Raw genomic sequence first — 22584 nt, 5'->3', positions numbered from 1 at the left:
ACCTGTTGACACTGGTCTTGCTTCAAGAGCGGTGTACTGCTGCGGTCCCCAAGAATTTGGGACAGGACGTGCGAGCGACTAGATGTGGCCCTTTGTTGTGGCGAAATTAGAGCTTGCCCACGACCTCGGCCTCTGCCTGCACCACCATCACGTCCACTTCCTTGTTCCTTGCCAACGCCCTTGCGCATTTTCCAATGCTGTGCTGACGTGTATTCACTAGACTTGTGCGTTATATCCAAGTTTGTGCAAATCGTGCACCTGTACGCTGCCACCGACAGGCACACACGTGCGGTTTTTAAATGCAAGCACGGACGCACTAAGAACCTAACAGGTTTTTAGGAGCAAAAATTACTGAGAAGTCTGACACTATCAGCCACTGCTGACTGACGTGTATTATACACTACACTTGTGCGTTATATAATAGTTTGTGAAAAACGCACACAAGTGCACCTGTACGCTGCCACCGACAGGCACACACGTGCGGTTTTTAAATGCAAGCACGGACGCACTAAGAACCTAACAGGTTTTTAGGCGCAAAAATTACTGAGAAGTCTGACACTATCTGGACTGTTTTAGACTGTGTACACCAGCCCCAGATATGATGAAGGCTGGTATACGGTCACCACTAGGAATGGCTATATACCCTGCCTGCCTGCCTGCCTGCCTGTATACTGCTACAATAGTCCTGACAAGGACTCTTCTGGTCACTAGCCTGTATTCCGACCTGGCTATACCCTGCCTGTATATAGCAACAATAGTCCTGAGAAGGACTCTGCTACTGTACTCCGACCTGGCTATACCCTGCCTGCCTGTATACAACTAGAATAGTCCTGAGAAGGACTTCTGGTCACACTGTGTGCAGCCCTGCTACGGAAATAGCTATAAAGGGCCGCAAACCTTTCCCTGAAGCAGCAACACTCTCCCTGCACTGACTGTCTGGATGGCTGTGAGCAGAGCACAGCGCGCCCGCCGGTATAAAGGCTCGGTCACGCTGTGCGGGCCGGCCAATCACTGCAATTCCACAACTAACAGTGCTGTGGCATTGCAGTGGTCTGCCAGCCAATCCCTGCATGAGGGCTGGCTCTCAAAAGAGCGCCAACATGCAGGGATGAAGACCACGAGTACAGCACGAGTATCGCGAGATTACTCGGTCCCCGCCGAGTAGCCCGAGTACAGTGATACTCGTGCGAGTACCGAGTAGTAACAAGCATGCTCGCTCATCACTACTCAGTATCACTGACCCTTCCATTTTGGTATAGTGCTTGGAGGTTATATGCAGTGCCTTTTGGCATTCAAGCATGGTGTTTATTATGGCATTCAAAAAGTTATATTTTTTGTTTCATCTGACCAGTCTATATTCTCCCAGTATTTCACAGGCTTCTCTAAATGTAGTTGAGCAAACTTTAAACGTGTTTGAGCATTGTTTTTTGTTCAGGTATGGTGTCCTGCATGTTGAGTTTGCATACAGGCCATGGTGGTTGAATTCATTACTTTTTTATATACAATTGTACCTGCTTATTCCAGATTTTCTATAACTCTACACAGGTGATCCTTGACTCTTGGACAATCCTTCTGATAGTTATTTTCACTCCTCTGTCTGAAATCTTGTGGCGAGCACTTTGTTGTGGCCAGTTTATGGTGAAACTATATTCTTTCCACTTTTGCATTATGGCCTCAACAGTGCTCACTGGAACCTTCATTAGTTTAGAAATTGAGCCAACTCACTGGTTTTATACATATATAAATATATGTTATAGGCCATCATCTGAACCAGCTGATATTATTTTTCACTAAAGGCCACTTGACACGCAACGACATTGCTAATGAGATGTTGTTGGGGTAACGGAATTCGTGAAGCACAGCCGGTCTCGTTAGCGACGTGTTGCGTGTGAAACGCAGGAACGACCGTAACGATCAAAAATACTCACCATATTGTTGATCGTTGAACGCCGTTCTAATCTCAAATATCGTTGCTGCTGCAGGTACGATGTTGTTCGTCGTTCCTGCGACAGCACACATCGCTATGTGTGACACGAGGAACATAACCGTCCCTGCGGCCGCCGGCAATGAGGAAGGAAGGAGGTGGGTGGGATTTTACGGCTGCTCATCTTCGCCCCTTCGCTTCAATTAGGCAGCCGCTTAGTGACGCCGCTGTGATGCCGCACGGACCGCCCCCTTAGAAAGGAGGCGGTTCGCCGGCAACAGTGACGTCGCTAGGCAGGTATGTCCGTGTGACAGCTGTTAGCGATGTTTTGCGCCACGGGCAGCAATTTGCCCATGATGCACAATCGACGGGGGAGGGTGCTTTCACGAGCGACATCACTAGCGATGTCGCTGTGTGTAAAGTGCCCTTAAGTGTCAGCATTGCTCTCTTATTACTGATAGATTTCAGCTGGTGTGATGACTTTCCATGGCTTTTTCCACCTCTCTTTCTTCATGTGTTCATTTTTTTTTCAAGGTGTCATTAATTATTATCACACAACTTAATTTTATGGACAGCTATGGTTTTATATCTTTGCCTGTGCAAACTGAATGTCTTGTTGACGAGATCTGGGGAGAAATTCAATAGCACCTTTAAAAATATATTTAATAAAATATTGGTTATGTGTTCAATACTTATTTACCCTGCTGTATACTGTATGTATGCATGCATTTGTTTGTGTGCGTACATGTAATGGAAATCCATATATATGTATTATCTTGAAAAAATAAATAAATAAACCTGATGATTTATTGTGTAGATTTATCTGAATATTATATTCTACCAGTCAAAAGTTTTGACACATTTGTTCATGCAATGGTTTTCCTTACAGATTTTCACATTGTAGATTCAGGCTAGCAGCAAATCCCAAAAGCGACACATATGGAAACAAATAATAAAGAAACCACTCAGAATATGTGTTAAACCTTAAATTCTTCTGCCCATTTACTTTAATGACAGCTTTACACACCCTTGGCATTCTCTCACACAGCAGATAGTCACCTAGAATAAACAGTGTCCGAGGAGATACATGAGGAGCTGAGCACTAGTAAAGTTGAAAGAGGTGCTGAGCAGTCTTCACTCTGTGGTCCTACTCATCCGAAATCATCTTATTTGGGTTGAAGATGGATGATTGGGGAGACCAGGACATCTGATGTAAGGGGTACTTTACACACTGCGACATCGCATCCGGAATATTGTCGGGGTCACGTCGTTAGTGACGCACATCGCACGCCGGTAACAACATCGCAATGTGTAAATGTGGCGCCCCTGACCTGGTCAGGCACCACTGAGTACTGCACCCATGCTGGGGACAGTACAACACAGGTAATCCAGAAGGCTGACCGGGGTGTGGAACACAGGCGCATAGTGATCAGGTCTCACACATGTACCCATGAGAGGACCCCTGGGGGTCCCAGGAGGGGGCAAAGCCTATACCTCCACTGGAATAGTGGCAGGGGGTCAAAAGCCTCCATCGCCTCTCAGGGGGTGTGGTGGAGAGTCTGGTTGCTAGGTGGCGTAGGCAAGAACAGGAGAGGAGGAGCAGTGAGTCAGTTAGAGCAGAACTCCAAAGGGCTCAGTGAGGAGCAGACCTGTGGGGCTGTTGCTGTCTAACAGCGCCCGCGCAGTGGCTACTGACGGGGGAGAACGGTCAACTAGGAGTGCTACCTGAAAGCCAGCTTCAGCTAGAGAGAAAGCACGGAGTGGGAAGTAAGGAGACTGCTAGAGAGCACCAGGCCCAACCGGGCGGCAGATCCCGAAGCGAAGATAGATCCAGCTTTCTTCTGCTAAACCTGCCGGTGTGGGGCTCTCAAAGCCCACACCACAACACCACAAAAGCCGCAGCCACGTAACCGCAGTGAGGGCCCATAGGTCACAGGAGGCAAGCAGCTGGAGTGGCCTGGTCCGGGGAACAAGCAAACGGCAAACAAAAGGGGGAGAGAGGCTGCAGCATCTTCCCTGGGTGACCCCCATAGGGACTCAAAGTCGGGGTCACCCCAAACCACCAAGGGCTAAGGAAGGCGAGTCAGTAGTCACCCTCATAAAGTCAGCCTGAAGGATACCTGGTTCCCATCTGGTTCATCCCAGCTACGCCCGGGCTACTCACCCTGCCATCAAATGTGAGTAAAGCCCTTGAAAGACAGTTCTGCCTGTGTGAGTCATTCTGCGACTTGTGGTACTACAAACCTACACCGGGCCCTGGGGCTCGCCTCACTCTCAGGAGGCTATTCCAACTAACTGCACACACCATCAGCCCCAGGCGACCCTCAACCTGCAGTGGCGGTCCCTACTGACCGCAATACTGAGAGTGGCGTCACGATCAAAACCGAAGATTCCCTACCTGTGACCAGCACCAGCTACGTGGAGTCCCTGAAGGTAATGCACCGACACAACACCTGTGGGGCTTCACATCTGGCGTCACGAACAGGATAAGGACTAGACCTGTTCAGACAGGTGACCATGTGCCTGGGCGGTCCGCTTGGAAAATTGGAAGCGCCGCCATATTGCCACCATGGAAAGCGCGCTGAAAAACAACAGCAGCCCGCGCTGGGAGAAGTTACCGCCCACGAAGAGGTGTGGCTACCCAGAGATCCCCTGCAGAGTTCTGAGCTTGCCAGCGGAGAGAGCGGAAGCGTCCGGAGACGGCGGAGCAGAAGAGAAGCCAGCAGCTTGCTAATGAAGATGGCGTCTGAGAGCAGAGATCCAGAGCCAGGCTCCGCTGCCTGGTGGTGTCGGGAGCTTGCCGAGTTCTGCGATCAACTAGAAGCCAGGGTCGGAAGGCTGATCAGAGAGGGACGCGAGGAGTTTCTATGGATGACCGCGGCGGTTCGGGCCTACGAGGAGAGAGCCGCGCACCGAGTGCCAGATCGGGCGGTGACAACTCAGACCCCGATGCTGCCAACGATGGGTGAGTCGAGTGATGCCCCGGCTAGCGCAAGTGCCCCGACCCCTACTGCCACGCCCGCGGTCCCTGAAGAGGCGCCCGGTGCGGCGACGCTGAACCAGGCCGCAGCCACGCCAGGTGCGGCCCGCCAAGCCCCGGCCGCCGCAACGATGCCCTGCTCGGCCCGCCAAGCCCAGGCCGCCGCAGCGATGCCCTGCTCGGCCCGCCAAGCCCCGGCCGCCGCAGCGATGCCCTGCTCGGCCCACCAAGACCCGGTCCCTGCAGCGATGCCCAGCCCAGCCTGCACAGACCCCATCGCAGCTGCGACGCCGATCCAGGCCGCCGCCATACAGGGCGCGGCCCGCCAAGACCAGGCCGCCGCCATGCCAGGCGCGGCCCGCCAAGACCAGGCCGCCGCCATACAGGGCGCGGCCCGCCAAGACCAGGCCGCCGCCATGCCAGGCGCGGCCCGCCAAGACCAGGCCGCCGCCATGCCAGGCGCGGCCCGCCAAGACAAGGCTGACGTACCATTTACCCCGGCCCGCAAGGCCAGAGCAGACAAGGCTCCCCAGGTTCAGGAAGTCCCTGCTAGGCAATCCCTGGTAGGTGAGGACTCCGCATACTGGCAGCTAAAAGCCGACCTGGAAGCTAAGTTCCCACGGGAGATGGTGGAGCGGTACATGCTCCCTCCGCACACCCCAAAGAGTATCCCGACAGCTCCCGCAGCAACCACGGCAAAGAGTTCCCCACCTGGGCCGGCAGAAAGAAGTCCATCCCCAGCACTGCTACCCAAGGAGTGCCAGGAAGAACTAAGGGGGGGAGGAGGCCAGGAGGTTGAGGGGCTGACTCCCGAGCCATACCCAGAGCCAGAGATGCTGCCTTATTCTCGCTGGGATGAGGAAGACCTGACACCATCTGCAGAAGAAGAACTGCCCAAAAGCCTTACCTGGGAGTTTGTGAGCTGCACCCTACAGAATCCAGCCCGTAAGACACACCGCAACAGAATGCAACTATCCTCTGCACCGTCATCTCCAGAGCAGAGAGAAGTCACCGCCAGAGACCTGCAAGAAAAACGAGCCCTGAGAAGGTCCAAAGCCCAGGCCAGAGGACCCCTTTTCAGAGGAGTAGTGGAGGATTTTAATCTGAAAAGTGGATATGGATTCATCGTAGCACCTGGTATCAAAGAAGGCATTTTTGTTAATAGGAGAGACGTCAGAGCTAATCTGCCCAGAGGACACCCTGGCAAAAATCTAAAGATGGGAGATTCAGTCCAGTTTACTATGCATCAAGGTGAAAGAGGACTGTACGCGCTTGACGTAGCACTATGCACCAGCAAACCTTACAGCCACCCCATGCTACAAGAAAGAAAAGACAGAGATAAAGACACAGATGAAGATCAAGAAAGAAAAGACAAGGAACCTACAGATGAAACTACCACAGACGACGACAGAGAGCAGGAAAGCAGCAGGTGCCACCGCCATACAGGCTCAAGCCCTGGTAAAGAGGAGTAAAAGTAAAGTAAAGAAAGAAGTTACTGTTTTGACCAGTTTTGAAAAGTTTTGTTTTGCAACGTTTAAGCATGTGCCCACAAAAACTATTGTGAGAAAACCATAAACCTTAAGGCTATGAACTGGCTATAGCCACAAACTCTCGCAGTGTAAATAGTTACACCAGAGGGCACCACCACCACCAGAGTCAGCCTGTTTAGGGGCTTGGCTCGTCTGCAACCAGGAGGAGCCCGTCCGTATATAGGGCCTTGGCTCACCTGCGACCAGAGAGCATGCCTGTTTATGGGGCCTGGCTCTCCACCACAAAGAGGGTACCTGGTCAGCACCAACTGTGGAGGCCGCCTCTGCATCCTGCCAGAAGAGGCTGAAGGCGCGGATCCACCAGGCCAGGTATACCCTGAAACCACCAGCCCATGTAAGCCGCCTCTACATCCTGCCAGAAGTGGCTGAAGTCGCGGCCAACGTGAAAGGGTTTTGGGTGGGTTAACGGACTTGTGGGTGGAGGGTGGTGATGTATGGTACCTGGTGCTTTTAAATGTTTTACATGTTTTAATGTTTTATGCATTTTAAAATGTTGTCTTGCAGCCCGAGGACGTGCTGGTGATAACTAAGGGGGAATGTGGCGCCCCTGACCTGGTCAGGCACCACTGAGTACTGCACCCATGCTGGGGACAGTACAACACAGGTAATCCAGAAGGCTGACCGGGGTGTGGAACACAGGCGCATAGTGATCAGGTCTCACACATGTACCCATGAGAGGACCCCTGGGGGTCCCAGGAGGGGGCAAAGCCTATACCTCCACTGGAATAGTGGCAGGGGGTCAAAAGCCTCCATCGCCTCTCAGGGGGTGTGGTGGAGAGTCTGGTTGCTAGGTGGCGTAGGCAAGAACAGGAGAGGAGGAGCAGTGAGTCAGTTAGAGCAGAACTCCAAAGGGCTCAGTGAGGAGCAGACCTGTGGGGCTGTTGCTGTCTAACAGCGCCCGCGCAGTGGCTACTGACGGGGGAGAACGGTCAACTAGGAGTGCTACCTGAAAGCCAGCTTCAGCTAGAGAGAAAGCACGGAGTGGGAAGTAAGGAGACTGCTAGAGAGCACCAGGCCCAACCGGGCGGCAGATCCCGAAGCGAAGATAGATCCAGCTTTCTTCTGCTAAACCTGCCGGTGTGGGGCTCTCAAAGCCCACACCACAACACCACAAAAGCCGCAGCCACGTAACCGCAGTGAGGGCCCATAGGTCACAGGAGGCAAGCAGCTGGAGTGGCCTGGTCCGGGGAACAAGCAAACGGCAAACAAAAGGGGGAGAGAGGCTGCAGCATCTTCCCTGGGTGACCCCCATAGGGACTCAAAGTCGGGGTCACCCCAAACCACCAAGGGCTAAGGAAGGCGAGTCAGTAGTCACCCTCATAAAGTCAGCCTGAAGGATACCTGGTTCCCATCTGGTTCATCCCAGCTACGCCCGGGCTACTCACCCTGCCATCAAATGTGAGTAAAGCCCTTGAAAGACAGTTCTGCCTGTGTGAGTCATTCTGCGACTTGTGGTACTACAAACCTACACCGGGCCCTGGGGCTCGCCTCACTCTCAGGAGGCTATTCCAACTAACTGCACACACCATCAGCCCCAGGCGACCCTCAACCTGCAGTGGCGGTCCCTACTGACCGCAATACTGAGAGTGGCGTCACGATCAAAACCGAAGATTCCCTACCTGTGACCAGCACCAGCTACGTGGAGTCCCTGAAGGTAATGCACCGACACAACACCTGTGGGGCTTCACATAAATCCTAGGTGTACCGATAAACGATCGCAAAAGCGTCGAAAATCGGTGATCTGTGTAGCGTCGGACATTTCCATAATGTCGGGTCGACCTCAGGTACGATGTTGTTTGTCGTTCCTGCAGCTCCACACATTGCTGTGTGTAAACCCGCAGGAACGACAAACATCTCCTTACCTGCGTCCCAACGGCAATGCGGAAGGGAGAAGGTAGGCAGGATGTTACGTCCCGCTTTTCTCCGCCCCTCCGCTTCTATTGGCCGACCGATTACTGACGTCGCGGTGACGTCGCTGTGACGCCGATTGCACCTCCCCCTTGAAGGAGGGATTGTTCGGCAGTCACAGCGACGTCGCTGTCAAGGTATGTGAGTGTGACACTGCCGTAGCGATAATGTTCGCTACAGCAGCAATCACCACATATCGCATGTGCGACGGGGGCGGGTACTATCGCATTCGGCATCGCTAGCCGTGTTTTTCCAAAAATAAGACCTCCCCCAAAAATAAGCCCTAGCAGGGATTTTCAGCATTTTCGGAGAAAGGCTTAAATATAAGCCCTCCCCCGAAAATAAGCCCTAATCGCGGATCAATAATGAAGTGTCCGTGCAGCTAAAAAAGTTACAGATACTACAGGACACTTCATTATACACAGCGGCACCCGGCAAATACACTCACCCGACACTGAGCGGCAGGACCTGCAGTGATCACACACCCACACACATCAGCTCACACACACACACACACACACACACAATCAGATCTCACACACACACACACACACGCACGCACACACACACAAAATCAGATCTCACACACACACCAGATCTCACACACAAACATCGGATCGCACACACAGTCAGATCGCACACATAATCAGATCGCACACACAAACATCGGATCACAAGCAAACATCAAATCACACACACAAACATCGGATCGCATACACACTCACCTCATCCAGGGACACCGATCTCTTCTTGCCGGGAGAATCCTGAGGCAGTGCAGTGGAGCGCAACGAACAGGACCTGCGGCCGGACACGTGACTTGCTCTCATTCCCTGCTGCCGTAAGTGCTGGATGTGATGTGATGTGTGTGTGTGTCTGCAATCAACTGTGTGTGTCTGCGATCGGCTGTGTTTTTCTGCGATCGGCTGTGTGTGTCTGCGTTCGGCTGTGTGTGCCTGTGATCGGCTGTGTGTGCCTGTGATCGGCTGTGTGTATTATTATTATTATTATTATTATTTATTATTATAGCGCCATTTATTCCATGGCGCTTTACAAGTGAAAGAGGGTATACGTACAACAATCATTAACAGTACAAGACAGACTGGTATAGGAGGAGAGAGGACCCTGCCCGCGAGGGCTCACAGTCTACAGGGAATGGGTGATGGTACAATAGGTGAGGACAGAGCTGGTTGCGCAGTGGTCTACTGGGCTGAGGGCTATTGTAGGTTGTAGGCTTGTTGGAAGAGGTGGGTCTTGAGGTTCCTCTTGAAGCTTTCCACGGTAGTGGAGAGTCTGATGTGCTGAGGTAGAGCGTTCCAGAGTATGGGGGATGCACGGGAGAAATCTTGTACACGATTGTGGGAAGAGGAGATAAGAGAGGAGCAGAGAAGGAGATCTTGTGAGGATCTAAGGTTGCGTGCAGGTAGGTACTGGGAGACTAGGTCACAGATGTAGGGAGGAGACAGGTTGTGCATGGCTTTGTATGTCATGGTTAATGTTTTGAACTGGAGTCGTTGGGCGATGGGAAGCCAGTGAAGGGATTGGCAGAGTGGCGAGGCTGGGGAGTAGCGAGGGGAGAGGTGGATTAAGCGGGCTGCAGAGTTTAGGATAGATTGGAGGGGTGCAAGAGTGTTGGAAGGGAGGCCAGAGAGCAGGAGGTTGCAGTAGTCGAGGCGGGAGATGATGAGGGCATGCACTAATGTTTTTGAAGATTCTTGGTTAAGGAAAGCACGGATCCGGGAGATATTTTTGAGTTGTAATCGGCATGAGTTGAAGAGGGCTTGGATGTGTGGCTTGAAGGATAGAGCAGAGTCGAGGGTTACTCCAAGGCAACGAGCTTGTGAGACTGGGGTGAGTGAGCAACCATCAAGTTTGATGGAAAGGCTTGTTGGAGGAGGTGAGTGAGGAGGAGGAAAGACAATAAACTCTGTTTTGTCCATGTTAAGTTTTAGGAATCGTGCAGAGAAGAAGGATGAAATAGCAGACAGACATTGTGGTATTTTGGTTAGTAGAGAGGTAATGTCAGGTCCAGAGAGGTAGATCTGTGTGTCATCGGCATAGAGATGATACTGGAAGCCGTGGGACTCTATGAGCTGTCCCAAGCCGAAGGTATAGATGGAGAACAGCAGGGGTCCAAGAACTGAGCCTTGAGGGACACCGACAGATAGGGGGCGAGCTGAGGAAGTGGTGTGAGAATGGGAGACGCTGAAAGTTCGGTCGGTTAGGTATGAGGAGATCCAAGATAGGGCCAAGTCTGTGATGCCCAGAGATGAGAGAATCTGTGTATCTGTGTATCTGTGTATCTGTGATCGGCTGTGTGTGCCTGCGATCGGATGTGTGTATCTGTGATCGGCTGTGTGCCTGCGATCAGATGTGTGTACCTGTGATCGGCTGTGTGTGCCTGCGATTGGCTGTGTGTATCTGTGATCGACTGTGTGTGCCTGCGATCGGATGTGTGTATCTGTGATGGCTGTGTGTGATCTGCTGTGTATATCTGCGATCTGCTGTGTGTGTGCCTGCGATCGGATGTATCTGTGATCGGCTGTGTGTATCTGTGATCGGCTGTGTGTGCCTGCGATCTGCTGTGTGTGCCTGCAATCTGCTGTGTGTGATCTGCTGTGTATATCTGCGATCTGCTGTGTGTGTGTGTGCCTGCGATCGGATGTGTGTATCTGTGATCGACTGTGTGTATCTGTGATCGGCTGTGTGTGCCTGCGATCTGCTGTGAGTGCCTGCGATCCGCTGTGTGATCCGCTGTGTATATCTGCGATCTGCTCTGTGTGTGTGTGTGTGTGTGTGTGATCTGCTGTGTGTGTGATCTGCTATCTGCTGTGTGTGTGATTTGCTGTGTGTGTCTGCGATCGGGCTGTGTGTGTCAGTGTGTCAGCCAGCAGCAGGGGAGAACGGCGTGCAGCACTGACCGGAGATCACAGGAGGACCTGGGAACCACGCAGATGTCCTGGTCTGGTGAGTAAAGGCCACTTTACACACTGCGATATCGGTACTGATATCGCTAGCGTGGGTACCCGCCCCCATCTGTTGTGTGACATGGGCAAATCGCTGCCCGCGGCGCACAACATCGCCCAGAGCAGTCAATCATACTTACCTGCCTAGCGACGTCGCTGTGACCGGCAAACCGCCTCCTTTTTAAGGGGGCGGTCCGTGCGGCGTCACAGCAGCGTCACTGAACCGCCGCCCAATAGCAGCGGAGGGGCGGAGATGAGTGGGACGTAACATCCCGCCCACCCCCTTCCTTCCGCACAGCGGCCGGGAGGCAGGTAAGGTGAGGTTCCTCGTTCCTGCGGTGTCACACGGAGCGATGTGTGCTGCCGCAGGAACGAGGAACAACTTCGTTACTGCTGCAGTAACGATAATCGAGAATGGACCCCCATGTCACTGATGAGCGATTTTGCACGTTTTTGCAACGATGCAAAATCGCTCATAGGTGTCACACGCAACGGCATCGCTAATGTGTCCAGATGTGCGTCACGAATTCCGTGACCCCAACGAGATCGCATTAGCGATGTCGTAGTGTGTAAAGCCCCCTTTAGAGTCTCTTGGGAAGTGGGCGGTCTGCTTTTTTGGGGGGTAAACTTACCCCCAACTGTGTTTCTCCAAGAATAAGACCTCCTCCAAAAAAAAGCCCTAGTGCTTTTTTGGGGGGCAATAAAAATATAAGACAGCGTCTTATTTTCGGAAAAACACGATAGCGATGTCACAACATGCAAAGTACCCCTAACACTCTATTCTCTCCTACTTGGTTATCTAGGACTTACACAGCCTGGCAATATGTTTTGTCCTGACAGAACACTAATAATGGTGGAAACTAGGTGGGTTTGCATGTCTTTGCAGAATGTTGTGGTATCCATGCTGAGAGAGTGTGCCTTAAATTTGGAATAAATTGCCAACAGCGTGAGCAGCAAAAAAACTCCCATGCTATCACATCTTCCCTCTCCGTGCTTCAGGGTGGGTACCACACATGTAAAAACAAACGTTTTTTCTACCTTACTACGACATCATAGTTGGTACCAAATTTCTCAAGGGGGTCTGGACTTTTCTTGAGTAATAGCTAAGGTCATGGTCCCAAAAATAGAATCAGATGAGTGGAAGTAATATTGATGGAGTCATTGCGAAGCCAAGAATAAGGGTATGTTCACACACAGCATCTTTTTTTTACCACAAGATGAAGTTTTTCTTCCAAAAAACACACCAAAAATGCACCGTGGTAAAAACGCATCAAAAAACGCGACACGTTTTTGACACGTTTTTACTGCATTTTGTCCAATGCATTTTTTAAGTCAAATCTATTGACTGGAAGGGCTCAAACGGTGGAAAAGCGCAAAGAGAATTGACATGCTGCATCTTGGGTGCATCTTCAAAAACGCAGCCAAGATGCAGCCAACAAAAGATGCCCAGTATGTACAGCAAAATCAAAATCTCATAGACTTTGCTGGAAGAAGGAAATGTATGCATTTAGGTGCATCTTTGTGACCTCAAAAACGCAGCAAAAGATGCCCTGTGTGAACTTAGCCTAAAGATAAGGGTTCTTACCCAGAAAGCAGTCAAAATTTGGCAAGTCAAAGCATTAGACAGAAGAATAGTCGGCAGAAAGCCAAGATTTAGGGTTCTGTTCCACTTGCGTATAGCTCCTGATGCGAAAGCATCAGAAGCGATATGCTAATGACCCTCTGCTGTGAGCGTCAGCTGAGGGTCATGCGACTGTGATGCGATCTTGCAATCGTATCACAGCCTTGGAGAAGAGGGAGGGAGCACTTTCTCCCCATCTCCTCCGCTGTCTGTCTCTTTGTATATCACACTGCAGTCACGGGGTGTGCCGCTCCCGTGCTAGCAGCCGGCGCTGCTCGGATCCGGGGCCTACGGTATGGTTCGAGGGGTTCCCCGGGTTCACTCCGAATAAAAGGGGGACGTATTTGTACGGGGTTTTGTAGAATGTCTGTGACGCTACCCATGGTGTGTGGTGAACTGGGACACCACCGCTGCTGTCGAGGGATACCCGGGGGAGATGTAATGGCAGCCGGATGTTAACCCCTCCGTGGGTAGGGATGGTTGCCCCGGGGCCCAGTGTCTCTGTGCAGGGTATGTCGACGGCAGGGGCTTGCACGCCCAGATGGACCAGGGAATATTTGGTTACTCACTATTGAATGAATCACACGAGTATTTTGGTAAACCAAGGTGCTGGTCGCCGGCCGCCGTGGCCGGTTGTACACTGGTCCACACACCCGGGCTGATGGTCGCTGTCCTTTCCTCTGCACTGTTTTTGTGTATTGTGGACTGCCTGGTTTGGAACTCAGGAGTCTGCTCACGGCTTTCTCTGTGCCTAAGGAGCTGTGCCCACTGACGCTGACCCGTGGGATCTATGGGCCCTGGCGGTTGCCCTATCCCTCTCTGTGAGTGGTTGTCTGCTTTTGGGACTTTGGTTTGGACAGGACCTGTAATCCTGCCCTCAATCGGTTAATTAGCTAGGCCTCTAGTTTCGGTCCTGGCTTCAGGGTCTGAGTAACCCCTCTTTGCTTGCACGGTTTCAAGTTGGGTCTCCGGTGTCGGTGGGCTCCAACCCTTCTCCGGTCCTCCTCGGATCTGCCGAGCCGTCTTTCCGTCTCCTGCTGACGGAGACCACCGTCTGCCACCTAGCCAAGGTACCAGGGCTCTGACCCTGGCACCGTTCAACTTGAACTTCCTCTGCTGGAGCTACACCTAGCTCCAGCCCACACTACTCTCTACTTGAACTACAAACTTGATCTGACTCAGAACTGCTTGTTTTCCCGCCCCGGGCTGTCTAGACCCCTAGGTGGGCGTTTCCTAACCGTCTGGTCCCGGCCACTGGTGTGCCTGTCTTGCCCTGAGAGGGGTGACTAGGGTTTCAGGTTGGCTGTGTGTAACCTAGGTAAGGGAAGATGTTATGCGGGGGGCCTATTGTGTGACTACCTACCTGGTTTTGCCAGGGCGTCACACATAACATGCGAGTGCAGTGCGATGTTTCACACACTCTCATAGGCTTGTATGGAGGTGTGTGAGCCGAGACTTGTTGCAAATCGTAGAGTGCTATGATTGCACCGAAAGCACGATTTGTGATGAAGAAAAGTAAGCAAGTGGACACTGCCTCATTAATTAACACTGGTGCGAGTGCAATCCGATGTTTTATCGGATCACACTCGCACATAGAAATTGCAAGTGGAAAAGAACCCTTACAATCAAGATTAAAGCTAGAGTGAAGCAAGCAATCCATTAGAAGAATTGACAGGAGCAAGGCCAAGGTCATGAGCAGATTAGTAACCAAAAGATTTGTAACAAGTCAAGAGCATAGAAAATAAAAAGAATGGCTGGGTGAAAAACCTTTTTTGAAGGTATGTTACAGCTGGAGTTCCCTCTAAATTGATTGCGAGCACCTTAGGTGATTTTCAGGACTTGGTTTCCTTGGCAGTAGACTTTGCAAAACTGACTCCTTCCAAGGGTGACAGCATGGTCAGTCCATTCTCTTTCAGAGAGAGCTATCTTTATCATCTCACTGTCCACTAGCCAATGATGTTACACAGTACTTGCTATGTGATACCGTGACAGCCCATCTACTCTAAGGGGTACTTTGCACACTATGACATTGCAAGCCGATAGTAGCGATTCTGAGCGCGATAGTCCCCGCCCCCGTCGCAGCTGCTAAATCTTGTGATAGCTGCCGTAGCGAACATTATTGCTACGGCAGCTTTACATGCACTTACCTGCCCTGCGACGTTGCTCTGGCCGGCGAACCGCCTCCTTCCTAAGGGGGCGGGTCGTGCGACGTCACAGCGACGTCACACCGCAGGCGGCCAATAGAAGCGGAGGGGCGGAGATGAGCGGGACATAAACATCTCGCCCCCCTTCCGTCCTTCCGCATAGCCGGCGTGAGCCGCGGTGATGCAGGTAAGCTGATGTTCCTCGCTCCTGTGGCTTCTCACACAATGATGTGTGCTGCCGCAGGGGAACGAGGAACAACATCGTACCGTCGCTGCTGCACAATCATGAAAATGTCAGACACTACACCGATGATACGATTACGACGCTTTTGCGCTCGTTAATCGTATCAAAAACGCTTTACACACTACGATATCGACAGCGACGCCGGATGTGCGTCACTTTCGATTTGACCCCACCGACATCGCAGCTGCGATGTCGTAGTGTGCAAAGTACCCCTAAGAGTTTCTAAAAGCGTAGTATGCAAAATAGTATTCATGTCCCTAGTCAGTCCAGCCACCTGCCTACTAACACTTCCAGAGCAGGCAAGCCTAGTCTTACATAGGTCACTAACATGACAGTGAAAGAGAAGTATACAGTGAGAGAGCCCTATATATCTCCCACAATATGACACTTCTCAAGGGCAACAACATCACAACATCAGCAACATGCCACCAACATAACTTTCATCTCATAAGAGATGATAGTCAGAGCTTCAGGGGAAGCTTTCTGCAGCCATTTTTTATTAGTATATCCCTCTGCGGTGGCAGCATTTTTTACAGACTTCTCTTCTTTGTCAGGTCCCTACCTTGCTTATTTAGATGTTTTAATCAGATTCATGAAATGGGACTTTAATCAATTGACATATTTCTTGGCACCTCTCACTCCAGTTCCCCCTTATGTAAGGTGTCTGGAGTTTTCAATTTGGCACATTTTCCGCATTTTGAAAGGATTTTTAACTTTGGTTCACAAAAATTGTTTAAAGACAAATAAAAGAGCTTTTTTAATATTTTGTGCCAAATTGAGGAACTGCGTGGGCTTTCTGAAGAATAAGCACAAAAAAAATCAACAAACACCACAAGACTAATAAAGAAAACTGACTTCAATAAATCGCAGTTAATGAATCATGATTTATTGAAGTCACTATTCTTTATTATTCTTGTGGTATTTGTTAACTGATTCTTATTTCCTCCATTGAGAAAGTAAGGAACCATCATACAGATTTGATAGTTAGCCTATCTTGTTAAAGTGCAATAATATACCGTATTTTTCCAGTTTATAAGATGGACTGGGTTATAAGACGCACCCCAAATTTAGAGGAAAAAAAGGTTAAAAAAGGTTGTTGTCCGTCTTACAATCCAGTGGTGTTTCACTTGGCGCAAGCGGCAGCAGTGGTGGAGTGGGGTCACAGGAGGCAGGGATGGTGGTGGAGTATGGTGATGCTGCAGGGACTGTGCTGGGTCTGTGGGCGCGGTGCTGGAGCTGCGGGCAATGTGCTAGAGCTGTGCTGGGGCTGCAGGTCGAGGGAGCTGCGCTGTGCTAGGGGAGCAAGCCGAGGGAGCTGCACTGTGTTGGGGCTGCAGGCTGAGGGCACTGTGCTGTGCTGGGACTGTGGGCGCCATCCTGAAAATGTCAGCGGTGTGGACTTCAAAAAATGACGCCTAGAGTCGACGCGTGCGCAGATAGAGCTCTCAGCTCAAGATCTCATCTGCATATGCGCCACCTACAGCTGGTTGACCTTCCAGCAACAGACTTAAGGAAAATGGTGCCTTAGGTGGCATGTGTGCATATCAGATCTTGAGCCAAGAGCTCCATCTGCACAAGTGCCGACTTTTGAGCGCCATTATTTTGAAGTCCAAAAGGCCGTCATTTTCAGGATGGCACCTGCAGCCCCAGCACAGCAGAGCACCTTCAGCCTGCAGCCCCAGCACAGGCAGCTCCAGCACATTGCCTGCCGCTCCAGCACATTGCCCACAGCTCCAGAAAAGCTCCTGCAGCTCCAGCACAGCAAAGCGCCCTCGGCTCCTAGCCCCAGCACAGCGAGCCCCAGTACAGCACTCACGGCATTGCTCCTGCGACCCCTCTCCATCATCCCTGGTAAGCAACATTCAGATTATAAGATGAATCCCTCATTTTTCTCCCAAATTTTGCAAAGGAAAAGTGCGTTTTATAATTTGAAAAATATAGTAATAATAAAAATTAACTAATAAATGATATATACACACCAAAATGGAATTTACGAAACTACAACTTCTTCTGTAAGAATTAGCTCTGGTTTCATAGAGCCAGAGAAGGTGCAGTTAAATGTTTTGCCCCGCCATGATCCACTGAACATCTGTACTTTGTTTGAACAGTCATTCTGTGCTGTCAGAGTGTCATGCCCTGTCCTGTGCCTTCCCCAAGCGCTATGGTTCTAGTCCCCACTGACCATGGAGACCAGGGGCGTTCCTGCAGCGTCACCAGTCGTGGAACAGCTCCTGACTATCCTGTACTTACAGTTTTCAGCAAGCCTCCACAGGGAACGGGCGTTCCCTGCTCTTCGGTACTCATTGTAACTTAGCAGAGTTCTGCATACACTAAGGATCATGTGATCTCTGACTTTTCCCCTTGTGACATAATCACAGGTCCTGTTAGTGCGAGCTGTCCTGAGTGCATTTCCCTCCTAGCCTTTTGGTGAGCAGCTCTGTATATATAAGGCATCTTTCCCTTATGGGAGGTGCTTGGGCAACTTTTCCTATCCTGAGGTATGTTGTCAGTAAAGGGGTCGCATTGCGTACCTCTTCCTGTGTCTCTTACTAATGTGTTTTTTCCTATCCTTAGAATTACCAACATTTGCTGTGTCTCCGGAGTCGCTGCTTCTTTGATGCCTAAAGGATTCGTAGGCTGTGCCTAATCCTTTGTGCCAAACTTTAAATCCGGTTTCAAATCCATTGAGTCAAGTCGCATCTGCAGTTCCGCATCCAGAGAAGCCACTTCCACGAGAACTGCACGTATGCTGTGTCTTGCCACGTTGTGCCGTGCCACTGTCCGGGCACACTACCCATGGACTTTGCATTATCCCTGTGATGCAGTGAGTCGTAACCATCGTATTGGAGATCATGCATTTGGGCCCCTGGGTTTGTGCCGGAAAGCCACTGAATAAGGGTTTTCTCACAGTTGCTCCTCAAGGGGAGAATGGTGCATGGTCTGGTGAAGCCTCTCCCGGTCATTCCCGCATTTCTCACCTGTTTTGTGATTGTCAATAAACCTTGTCTTTTACTCACCACCTACGCTCTTCCGTGTCCTGCTTGAGGTCAGCTACCGCAGCTCAGATGTGGTCTAGTGGGTCCACACATCCATGCTCGCCACTCCGGGGTGAGCGTAACACAGAGTTCCTTTATGTTAGTTCACCATCACCAAACTGGGATCCGATTTTTCACTGATATACTCCAGGATTAGTAGAGTCCCAAATGCTGAGAAAATAGAAGATCCAACAATGAAGGAATTGCCAGTAAAGTATCACTCAGCCATGACTAAGGTTTAAGTAGTGAAACATGTTGGCATGACCATAGACTCTTGTTCTGGTGTGACATTTTACTACAATACGGCATATGAAAGATATATTGAAAACACTTTCACTGTTGTAACTTCTATTTTTTCAGGTATTGTGATTTTAAGTATGGATGTGCCATCCTGGAGAAGCTGGACTAAAGGGGGCTTTACACGCTGCGACATCGCTAATGCGGAGTCGTTGGGGTCACGGAATTGGTGACGCACATCCGGCCTCATTAGCGATGTTGCTGCGTGTGACACCGATGAGCGATTTTGCATCATTGCAAAAACATGCAAAATCGCTCATCGGTGACATGGGGGTCCATTCTCGATTATCGTTACTGCAGCAGTAACGATGTAGTTCGTCGCTCCTGCGGCAGCACACATCACTATGTGTGACGCCGCAGGAACGAGGAACCTCTCCTTACCTGCCTCCCGGACGCTATGAGGAAGGAAGGAGGTGGGCGGGATGTTCTGGCCACTCATCTCCGCCCCTCCGTTTCTATTGGGCGGCCGCTCAGTGACGTCGCTGTGACGCCGCACGGACCGCCCCCTTAGAAAGGAGGCGGTTCGCCGGTCACAGCGACGTCGCCGGGCAGGTAAGTATGTGTGACGGGTCTGCGCGATGTTGTGCGGCACGGGCAGCGATTTGCCCGTGTCGCACAACAGATGGGGGCGGGTACCCACGCTAGCGATATCGGGACCGATATTGCAGTGTGTAAAGTAGCCTTAACTGTGCAATCTTAATGGGAAGCAGGTTTCAGCACATGCTACTAGTAGTAGTGATTAGCGAACCTGATGAGGTTCAAGGTTCAGGTCAGAAACTATCAAAAAACAAAGCTCGGATACAAAGCTTGAGTAAGTTATGAGGGAAAAACACAAGCGCTGTGCTTAGGTATGAGTGATGCCAAGCTCTGTGCGAGCCATGTGTAGTGTTTGATTGGCTCAAATTTGGGGTGAAATCAGCGTGATCAGATGTAGTGTGCATGCACACAAAACAAAATTGAAGAACCACGGCCACCGTCCCCTGAAAGTGTTCTGTTTATGGCTGGCTACATTTGGGTCGAGACACAAACAGCCCAATTACTGGCTTCCATTGAGGTTCTGATCAAGTCAGGGTCATAAATCAAACCTTATCTAAGGTTCGACTGTGCACTGTGAACCGAACCTCCAAAGGTTCACTCATCTCTAACCAGTAGTGACAAGGAAACTAACAAATTGCAGAACTAGAGGAAAAACCTGTCAAGAAGGTTAAGGAGAGAATTATTGTCTATGGCCACCACCAGCAAATCCATTCGTAATAAAGCAGATGAAATAGTTTTACAATCATTACTCTTCCTACTTGACAGATTGTTTAATTGGCTTGTGGTACAAGTAAATGGGATATATGGTACAGTACCCGGAATCAGCCATTAAACAAATTTTAGAGCCATGTTTTTCCGGCTCCATACACTGTTTACATCCAATCATGGCTTGATCTGATACCAGCTGATCGGTAGGGATACTGGGTTTTTGGACACTCACTATTCTGATATTAATGACCTATTCTATTGATACATTATCCATATGTAAGTCTCAGACAACCCCTTTAAATATTTGCTGAAATTTTCTGCAAAGTATCCCAGGAGCTGTTATCCATTATGAGAACACCAGAAAACAGATTGCTTGCACTATTGTGATCAACCTACATGGCCTAAATGTGCTACCATGGTCTGTAGTATCTCCGCACTTGTTTTGCTTCGAATACATCTAGAATGTCTTTGGTTGGCAATTGCAAAAAGAGCTGTCAGCAGCGGATCTTGATGATTTGTGTTCCCTAGTCCATTCAGAGTGGCAGAACATTCCTCAAACAACCATTGATAACTCACTTATATCATGCCAAGGCGTATATGCATGTATATTCTTGTGTGTCGTGCTCATACTTGATACTGAATAAATCAAGATGGTTTAAAAAGTTTGTTTACATTTTTAAATCATTTCTATAAAATTAACATCTGTCCATCCTGTGTTTTCTATAATTCCATGATCTTTCCTTTTTGGTCTTGCAATTTTAATATTGAAAACGGTAAATATAAAATAATGCCAATCAGTCATGAAAATTCTATTTTATAGTAGAAAATAGCAAATTATATTCCTTCTGTTAAATATACATATGCCAAGGGCAAGGATTTAAGATTTAAGGTCTTGAGCGTGTCATGATTTCTCATGCACCAGCTGGTTCACCCTTGTTTTAGCTGATATCAGTATACTTGCTCTGCATTACTGCTGCCTGTCTGAAATATGAAAGGGTCATCAAAAGAGCTCAGCATTGTGTGTATTTCTAGGTTCTGCTTATTATTAACTCTTGTATGTATTTAAAGGGCTCGTCACATTATTATATTATAAATAGAGTTGAGCGCGGTTCGTGGTTCGTGGTTCTCCAGTTCTAGGTTCGAGTGATTTTGGGGCATGTTCTAGATCAAACTAGAACTCGAGCTTTTTGCAAAAGCTCGATAGTTCTAGAAACGTTCGAGAACGGTTCTAGCAGCCAAAAAACAGCTAAATCCTAGCTTGGTTTCTGCTGTAATAGTGTAAGTCACTCTGTGAATCAAACTATTATCACATTTCAGTGTATAGTGTGCGTGAACAGCGCCTTCAGATCACTGCTGTTTCTATAATGGCGATCGCCATTTTTTTTTTTTTTTTTCTTGTCTTCCTTCCCTAAGCGCGCGCGTCTTGTGGGGCGGGCCAGCATGTCAGCCAATCACAGACACACACACACCTAAGTGGACTTTGAGCCAGAGAAGCAACGGCATGTGTGATAGGATCTGCATGTCACATGTCCCTGCATTATAAAACCGGACATTTTCTTCACGAACGCCATTATCTGCCTTCTGCGTCTTTGGTGTCAGACATCAGTGTCGCAGCTCCGTCCTCCTGAGTCCTATAGCCGATACAGCTGTATGCGCTGCATACACAGCGTTAGACAGCTTAGGGAGAGCACATTCTAGCAGTCCTTTTAAGGGCTCAAAGCGGCAGGGTCAGAGAGCCATAGGTGACAGGTCCTGCAAACAGCAACAGCGTCTGTGTAGCCCAGGTCAGGGATTTCCTCCCTGCATTTCACCATTAGGAGGGAATAGAAAGGCAGGCTTCCATTCCTCTACCCAGAGCACCACAATCCTGCCACTGTACCCTCTTGTCCTCTGCACACTCCAACTCATTCTAAGTAAGCCATTATACTAGCAAACACTCAGTGTACCTAGTGGCATCCTATCTGTGGCTATTGGACTTTGCTATAGTCCCACTAGTGCAAAGACATTTGCAGAGCACGTCTGCCTGCATTGCACACTACAACTTTTTTAAACTAAGCAATTTTACTAGCACACACTAAGTGTACCTAGTGGCATCCTATACGTGGCTATTGGACTTTGCTATAGTCCCACTAGTGCCAAGACATTTGCAGAACGCATCTGCCTGCGTTGCACACTCCAACTAATTATAACTAAGCCATTATACTAGCACACACTCAGTGTACCTAGTGGCATCCTATACGTGGCTATTGGACTTTGCTATAGTCCCACTAGTGCCAAGACATTTGCAGAGCGCATCTGCCTGCGTTGCACACTCCAACGAATTATAACTAAGCCATTATACTAGCACACACTCAGTGTACCTAGTGGCATCCTATACGTGGCTATTGGACTTTGCTATAGTCCCACTAGTGCCAAGACATTTGCAGAACGCATCTGCCTGCGTTGCACACTCCAACGAATTATAACTAAGCCATTATACTAGCACACACTCAGTGTACCTAGTGGCATCCTATACGTGGCTATTGGACTTTGCTATAGTCCCACTAGTGCCAAGACATTTGCAGAGCGCATCTGCCTGCGTTGCACACTCCAACTAATTATAACTAAGCCATTATACTAGCACACACTCAGTGTACCTAGTGGCATCCTATACGTGGCTATTGGACTTTGCTA

This window comes from Anomaloglossus baeobatrachus, chromosome 9 (assembly GCF_048569485.1).
Source record: "Anomaloglossus baeobatrachus isolate aAnoBae1 chromosome 9, aAnoBae1.hap1, whole genome shotgun sequence".
Classification (NCBI taxonomy): Eukaryota; Metazoa; Chordata; class Amphibia; order Anura; family Aromobatidae; genus Anomaloglossus; species Anomaloglossus baeobatrachus.
The sequence above is the reverse complement of the archived record's forward strand: the minus strand, read 5'-3'. Positions refer to the sequence as shown.